Source organism: Mesocricetus auratus, unplaced genomic scaffold, assembly GCF_017639785.1.
Source record: "Mesocricetus auratus isolate SY011 unplaced genomic scaffold, BCM_Maur_2.0 Super-Scaffold_100003, whole genome shotgun sequence".
Classification (NCBI taxonomy): Eukaryota; Metazoa; Chordata; class Mammalia; order Rodentia; family Cricetidae; genus Mesocricetus; species Mesocricetus auratus.
In genome coordinates, this window is record NW_024429188.1 from 38,931,764 (window position 1) to 38,940,248 (window position 8,485).

Below are 8,485 nucleotides of genomic sequence, written 5' to 3' on the forward strand. Positions count from 1 at the left end.
CAAATTGATTGTTCAAATTTAAAAACACTTCATGATTGGCAGAGATTCTTGGGAGAGGTGCAATGGTTTCGCCCTTCTCTTTCTATTAAAACAGGGGCTCTTAAAGCGCTTTATGATATTCTTCCTGGAGATCCTGCTCCAACTTCCCCTAGACAGATTACCCCAGAGGCCAGGGAAGCCCTACAATTGTTGTTAAGAAGTATAGAGCAAGCCCACCTTCGGCGTATAGATTATGGGCAGCCCCTTGTTCTGGTTGTACTTTCATCTAGCTTTTTGCCCACTGCCGTGTTTTGGCAGACTGGTCCTATTTATTGGGTACGTTTGTCAGCCTCCCCTAAGAAGGTAGTGACCCCTTACTATGATCTCATTTTACAATTGTTGTGGAAGGCGCACAAGTTTAGCATTCAAACCTTTGGAAAGAGTCCTGATAAAATTATCCTTCCTTATGGTAAGGAGGAGGTGGAACATCTACAGATCTTCCATGATGGGTGGACCCTGTTTATTACATCTACAGGCGCCCAGTTTGATAACAATTATCCCAATAGCCCCTTGATGTCTTTTTTTAAACAACACCCTGTGATCTTTCCCAAGATTTTAAAGGAAAACCCTCTAGTTGGAGCTTGCTCAGTCTTTACAGACGGCTCCTCCAAGGGTTTCGCGGTGGTGGTTTCTTCTCAGGTGCAGAAGAGGGTACTCACAGGACAGATGTCAGCACAAGCCGCCGAGTTGTTTGCTTGCTTGATGGCTTTCCAAATGTTTGAGGGAGAGCCCTTTAATTTATATACTGATAGTGTTTATGTTGCCAACATTGTTAGACCTTTAGAAACTTCTCCATATGTTCTTCCAACCTCCCAGGTTCATTCCTTATTAGTTCAGCTCCAACCTCTTATTTGGCAGCGCATCCACCCTGCTTATGTGGGATTTATTTGTGCACATACTAACCTTCCAGGACCCCTTGCCCAGGGCAATGAGATTGCTGACTCCTTGACCTGCCCTAGGGTCTTATTTACTCAGGAGCAGCTGGCCCACCAGCTCCATGAGCGGTATCATCTAAATGCCCGCTCCATTAAATTTCACACTGGGTGCCCCTTATCCATAGCTACACAGATTACCTCTCAGTGCCCTGATTGTGCCCCTTATCATAATTCTCCCAATGAGGGGGTAAATCCCCGGGGCCTCAGGGCCAACCATCTCTGGCAAATGGATGTCACTCACCTGCCACAGGCAGGGAAATTAAAATACATGCATGTCTCTGTGGATACGTATTCTAAACTGATTTTTGCCTCTCTCCACTCAGGAGAGAAGATTAAAGATGTTATTTCTCATTGCCTGCAGGCCTTTGCCTACATGGGCGTACCCAATGCCCTAAAAACCGACAATGGCCCTGCCTATGCCAGCAATCGCTTTGCTGCCTTTTGCAGGGAACATCACATTGTCCATTCTTTTGGTATTCCTCACAACCCCACGGGACAGGCTATTGTGGAGCGTACCCATGCCTCTCTCAAACAGTATTTTAAGAAAATAAAAAAGGGGGAGTATGTTACCTCCCCCAATATTCAGTTATCCACCATACTTTACATTTTAAATTTTTTGACCGTAGACCGTAATAATTTGTCTGCTATGGAGAGACATTGGAACAAACCCTCCCAGTCCTTGGGATGGGTCAGATGGAAGGATTTGATTACAGGAAAATGGCAGCCACCCACTCTCCTACTAGCTAGGGTCCGAGGGGCTGTTTGTGTTTTCCCTCCAGGAAGTGAGAAGCCCATTTGGGTCCCTGAACGGTGCATCAGGCATGTCGACCCCAATACTACTCCGGATACTAGGAATGCTCACCATGATAAAGATGATCCAACCATTGCTGAACACTCAGGTAAGGGAAATATGGGCGTTGGTGAGGATTCCCCCCCATGTTGATGCCAGTTAGTCATTCCAGCTCCCTGTTCATCAAATTTTATAACACCAATAATACATTGGGAGCGGCTGCCGCCAATGAGATTAAAAAGTCAGAAACTAGACATTCTGAGTTTCCCCCTCCTAAGCCTGATACCAGGGTCAGGAAGTAGGGGAATCCAAGAGATTCCCAGCGGCATATGCCGTTAATCCCAACACACCTTTATGCAAGTCCCAGGACAGCCTCCAAACAATACAGAGAAACCCTGACTCAAAAAAAAAATTGGTACTGGTATTAATTAAAGAAAAAGACAAAGACAAAGGTATATGGAATGGAAAATTTTGTTTACATTTAAGTTCTATTTTGTGAGTCATCTCTAAAAACTTTTGGCCAAAAGCCTGGCCTCTCCACCTTGCATCTACAGAGTTACAAGGAGAAGGTACAGCTGTACCCCATGACTATAGCTCAAATGGAGGAATGATAAAGAACATACAGGACTTTTTAACCCTTTTAGTTCAAGGATTGGCTGGAGTTGTTCTTTTACATAGATTTCAATTAAGGGAGCTTCATTGCAACAGACTAATCATGACCTAGGGAAAAAGGATGACTGAAAGATGCATGTATGTTCTGAATGTATGGTGTGGCCACACCGGTATGTATGTAATGTGATTGTGAATGCGTGAGTGTAAACTGCTTATATGATTAAAAGGATACTTTAATCCCTTCAAAAATAGTTAAAAAGCTACCTAGATTGCTTTAAATATAGACAAAAGGAACATCAAGCCAGTCTGTTAATGTTTTAACAGAAAAATTTAAGATGCAAACGAGGCCTTGTCAGCTAGTGAGAGCTCTACAGGTTAGATTGGGAAAGACTGCTCACAGACTTCAAATAATTTTAAAAACTTATTTGGACACAGTATAGTTTACAATCTTTGAGTGATTTTCAGAAGTTTTTGGGAAATATTTAATGGATATGTCCTTTTTAATGGGCATCTACAAATAATCTAAGTAGTAATCCCAATTTACCTAGATAGTCAACCAAGGAGGGTAGACAAATCCTTCTACTGTTATGGTCCAGCTTCAACAGTTCAAAAAAAACTTTTTTTAGAAAATAAAAAAGGGGGAATAATGTACCCAGTCCCCACATGACTCATCAAATAATACACTCCTCATTTAAAAATTTTATAATGTGAATGCCAGTGAGCTTCAGACAGATTCTGGCATGATGGAACTTGAGCAACCATTTCTCAGGTCAAATGGAGACATCCATACACTAGACAGTGGAGAAGACCCTAATTTGGGGTCGAGGGCATGTTTGTGTTTTCTTGCAGGAAAAGAATAAAGCTTTGGCAGCTGTCACACCATTTAGTGAGATGCATGGAGCAGAGAAAAACTGGACCTGAGACCATGGGAGCCTACCTAAGCCAGTTTGAGTGAGATCTCCTAAATCAATGTTCCTGACCCTTGATATCATCGAATCTATAGCCCAAGAAAGAAAGAAAACAGTCGGTTCGAGATTTCCAGTTTCTCAACAGACCTGTTGCATCAACCTTCCAGACCCATGAGTTTTCATCGTGAAGCCAACAGAGAAAAAAGGACCCATTTAAAGCATTTGGACATTGGTATGGACTATGATGAGTGGCAAAAGCCTCTTTTCAGTATTTGAACAGGACATGGTCACTTGAAATATCAGACTTGATGGTTCCTATTTCTGGAATCACGACTAGGCCAGTGTATTTTTCTGGAGAAATGCAACTTGTCCTAATGTGACAACTATTGTTCATATTTTTCATAATGCTACATGTGTAACATCAATGATTGTGCCCAATGTATCTGTGCAAGTGCACTTTCTAAATGCTTTCCTGAGCAGATCTTAAAACGATTGTAAACTTTAGTAAATGTAAATCACATGCGGGTTACCCTTGTAACAGACGAAGGCTGGTAGAATGTTATGGCCCAGATCTGGTGATGGGTATGGTAATGGAGAGGCGCTATGTCAATGGGGGTCCTGGAAATGGTGGCAGTGGCGGTAGGCATTCTGGCTTTATGCCGAGCTCAAACGTGCCTTGTTCCAGAGACAAGAGATCCGTAACCAAGTATTGCTTAGCTTAGCCCATGGCAATCCCGATAGCCATGAAGGTTGGTTACAGATGATTTAAGATTGGGGTATCTCCGATGACGGGCAACCTGTGGGGAAGACCCCTCCCACCTAAAACAGGGGTTCAAGGTCCCCCAAAGACGGGAAAGGGAGGGTGACCCTACTTGACCTAAGCCAGGAGTGCCTCATTTGAAAATAAAAAGGGGTGAATTGTGGGAACACCAGACCTTGAGCAGAGACCCACTTCCCCTTCTGCCTGGGAGTAGGCAGCTGTAAGACAATGTTTAGTAAAAACATGTTTACTAAAAACGATACAATAAGTTCCTGGCCACTTCCCCTTCTGCCTGGGAGTAGGCAGCTGTAAGACAATGTTTAGTAAAAACATGTTTACTAAAAATGATACAATAAGTTCCTGGGAAAGGCCTTCCCACAGAAACTGCCCTGACCTCGACCTTGTCCAAAGACTAACTGCACCTTCAAAAACCCACACACATCCACCTCTGGTGTCAGAGCAGAATCAGCCAGGGTAGAGGAGAGAGCAGAAGCTTCTCTGGTGGGAGCCTTTCTTAGGAAGTTTTTCTTGAACCTTTTTGGAGCCTGTTTAAAGTTTTCTTTATATCATTGAACGAGTCTCTGTGTTTTCAATACCCGACACCCTCCGCACGTTCTCGGACACAGGCCGCGCAGCAGACGTGACATACCCCTATATTTGTAATAAAAAAATCTTCAGGGAAATGGAGGTTACTACAAGACTTGAGGGCCGTGAATGCGACCATGCAGCCTATGGCGGCTCTGCAGCCTGGCTTGCCCGTGCCTGTGGCCATTCCTAAAGACTGGCATTTGATTGTTATTGATTTGAAGGATTGCTTCTTTTCTATTCCCTTGCATTCTCAAGATAGTCCTCGGTTTGCGTTTAGCCTTCCTGCGATTAACTTTAGGGAGCCTGCCCTTTGCTTCCAATGGGTGGTGCTCCCCCAAGGGATGGCTAATAGTCCAACTATATGCCAGATTTATGTAGCTGCCTGTTTAGATCCCCTCAGACGTAAGCTCCCTAATCTTTACATTATCCACTACATGGATGATATTCTTTTGGCCGCGGCTGAAGAAAGACAATGTTACATAGCCTTTGCACAGCTACAGGAACTTCTGGAGGCCCGCGGATTTATTTTGGCTCCTGAAAAGATCCAAAAGAGACCCCTTATACTTATTTGGGTCATCAAATTCAACAAACTGGCCTCCGGCCACAAAGACTCCAAATTGATTGTTCAAATTTAAAAACACTTCATGATTGGCAGAGATTCTTGGGAGAGGTGCAATGGTTTCGCCCTTCTCTTTCTATTAAAACAGGGGCTCTTAAAGCGCTTTATGATATTCTTCCTGGAGATCCTGCTCCAACTTCCCCTAGACAGATTACCCCAGAGGCCAGGGAAGCCCTACAATTGTTGTTAAGAAGTATAGAGCAAGCCCACCTTCGGCGTATAGATTATGGGCAGCCCCTTGTTCTGGTTGTACTTTCATCTAGCTTTTTGCCCACTGCCGTGTTTTGGCAGACTGGTCCTATTTATTGGGTACGTTTGTCAGCCTCCCCTAAGAAGGTAGTGACCCCTTACTATGATCTCATTTTACAATTGTTGTGGAAGGCGCACAAGTTTAGCATTCAAACCTTTGGAAAGAGTCCTGATAAAATTATCCTTCCTTATGGTAAGGAGGAGGTGGAACATCTACAGATCTTCCATGATGGGTGGACCCTGTTTATTACATCTACAGGCGCCCAGTTTGATAACAATTATCCCAATAGCCCCTTGATGTCTTTTTTTAAACAACACCCTGTGATCTTTCCCAAGATTTTAAAGGAAAACCCTCTAGTTGGAGCTTGCTCAGTCTTTACAGACGGCTCCTCCAAGGGTTTCGCGGTGGTGGTTTCTTCTCAGGTGCAGAAGAGGGTACTCACAGGACAGATGTCAGCACAAGCCGCCGAGTTGTTTGCTTGCTTGATGGCTTTCCAAATGTTTGAGGGAGAGCCCTTTAATTTATATACTGATAGTGTTTATGTTGCCAACATTGTTAGACCTTTAGAAACTTCTCCATATGTTCTTCCAACCTCCCAGGTTCATTCCTTATTAGTTCAGCTCCAACCTCTTATTTGGCAGCGCATCCACCCTGCTTATGTGGGATTTATTTGTGCACATACTAACCTTCCAGGACCCCTTGCCCAGGGCAATGAGATTGCTGACTCCTTGACCTGCCCTAGGGTCTTATTTACTCAGGAGCAGCTGGCCCACCAGCTCCATGAGAGGTATCATCTAAATGCCCGCTCCATTAAATTTCACACTGGGTGCCCCTTATCCATAGCTACACAGATTACCTCTCAGTGCCCTGATTGTGCCCCTTATCATAATTCTCCCAATGAGGGGGTAAATCCCCGGGGCCTCAGGGCCAACCATCTCTGGCAAATGGATGTCACTCACCTGCCACAGGCAGGGAAATTAAAATACATGCATGTCTCTGTGGATACGTATTCTAAACTGATTTTTGCCTCTCTCCACTCAGGAGAGAAGATTAAAGATGTTATTTCTCATTGCCTGCAGGCCTTTGCCTACATGGGCGTACCCAATGCCCTAAAAACCGACAATGGCCCTGCCTATGCCAGCAATCGCTTTGCTGCCTTTTGCAGGGAACATCACATTGTCCATTCTTTTGGTATTCCTCACAACCCCACGGGACAGGCTATTGTGGAGCGTACCCATGCCTCTCTCAAACAGTATTTTAAGAAAATAAAAAAGGGGAGTATGTTACCTCCCCAATATTCAGTTATCCACCATACTTTACATTTTAAATTTTTTGACCGTAGACCGTAATAATTTGTCTGCTATGGAGAGACATTGGAACAAACCCTCCCAGTCCTTGGGATGGGTCAGATGGAAGGATTTGATTACAGGAAAATGGCAGCCACCCACTCTCCTACTAGCTAGGGTCCGAGGGGCTGTTTGTGTTTTCCCTCCAGGAAGTGAGAAGCCCATTTGGGTCCCTGAACGGTGCATCAGGCATGTCGACCCCAATACTACTCCGGATACTAGGAATGCTCACCATGATAAAGATGATCCAACCATTGCTGAACACTCAGGTAAGGGAAATATGGGCGTTGGTGAGGATTCCCCCCCATGTTGATGCCAGTTAGTCATTCCAGCTCCCTGTTCATCAAATTTTATAACACCAATAATACATTGGGAGCGGCTGCCGCCAATGAGATTAAAAAGTCAGAAACTAGACATTCTGAGTTTCCCCCTCCTAAGCCTGATACCAGGGTCAGGAAGTAGGGGAATCCAAGAGATTCCCAGCGGCATATGCCGTTAATCCCAACACACCTTTATGCAAGTCCCAGGACAGCCTCCAAACAATACAGAGAAACCCTGACTCAAAAAAAAAATTGGTACTGGTATTAATCAAAGAAAAAGACAAAGACAAAGGTATATGGAATGGAAAATTTTGTTTACATTTAAGTTCTATTTTGTGAGTCATCTCTAAAAATTTTTGGCCAAAAGCCTGGCCTCTCCACCTTGCATCTACAGAGTTACAAGGAGAAGGTACAGCTGTACCCCATGACTGTAGCTCAAATGGAGGAATGATAAAGAACATACAGGACTTTTTAACCCTTTTAGTTCAAGGATTGGCTGGAGTTGTTCTTTTACATAGATTTCAATTAAGGGAGCTTCATTGCAACAGACTAATCATGACCTAGGGAAAAAGGATGACTGAAAGATGCATGTATGTTCTGAATGTATGGTGTGGCCACACCGGTATGTATGTAATGTGATTGTGAATGCGTGAGTGTAAACTGCTTATATGATTAAAAGGATACTTTAATCCCTTCAAAAATAGTTAAAAAGCTACCTAGATTGCTTTAAATATAGACAAAAGGAACATCAAGCCAGTCTGTTAATGTTTTAACAGAAAAATTTAAGATACAAAGAGGCCTTGTCAGCTAGTGAGAGCTCTACAGGTTAGATTGGGAAAGACTGCTCACAGACTTCAAATAATTTTCAAAAGTTATTTGGACACAGTATAGTTTACAATCTTTGAGTGATTTTCAGAAGTTTTTGGAAAATATTTAATGGATATGTCCTTTTTAATGGGCATCTACAAATAATCTAAGTAATAATCCCAATTTACCTAGATAGTTAACCAAGGAGGGTAGACAAATCCTTCTACTGTTATGGTCCAGCTTCAACAGTTCAAAAAAATTTTTTTAGAAAAAAAAGGGGGAATAATGCCCCCAGTCCCCACATAACTCATCAAATAATACACTCCTCATTTAAAAATTTTATAATGTGAATGCCAGTGAGCTTCAGGCAGATTCTGGCATGATGGAACTTGAGCAACCATTGCTCAGGTCAAATGGAGTCATCCATGTACTAGACAGTGGAAAAGACCCTAATTTGGGGTCGAGGGCATGTTTGTGTTTTCTTGCAGGAAAAGAATAAAGCTTTGGCAGC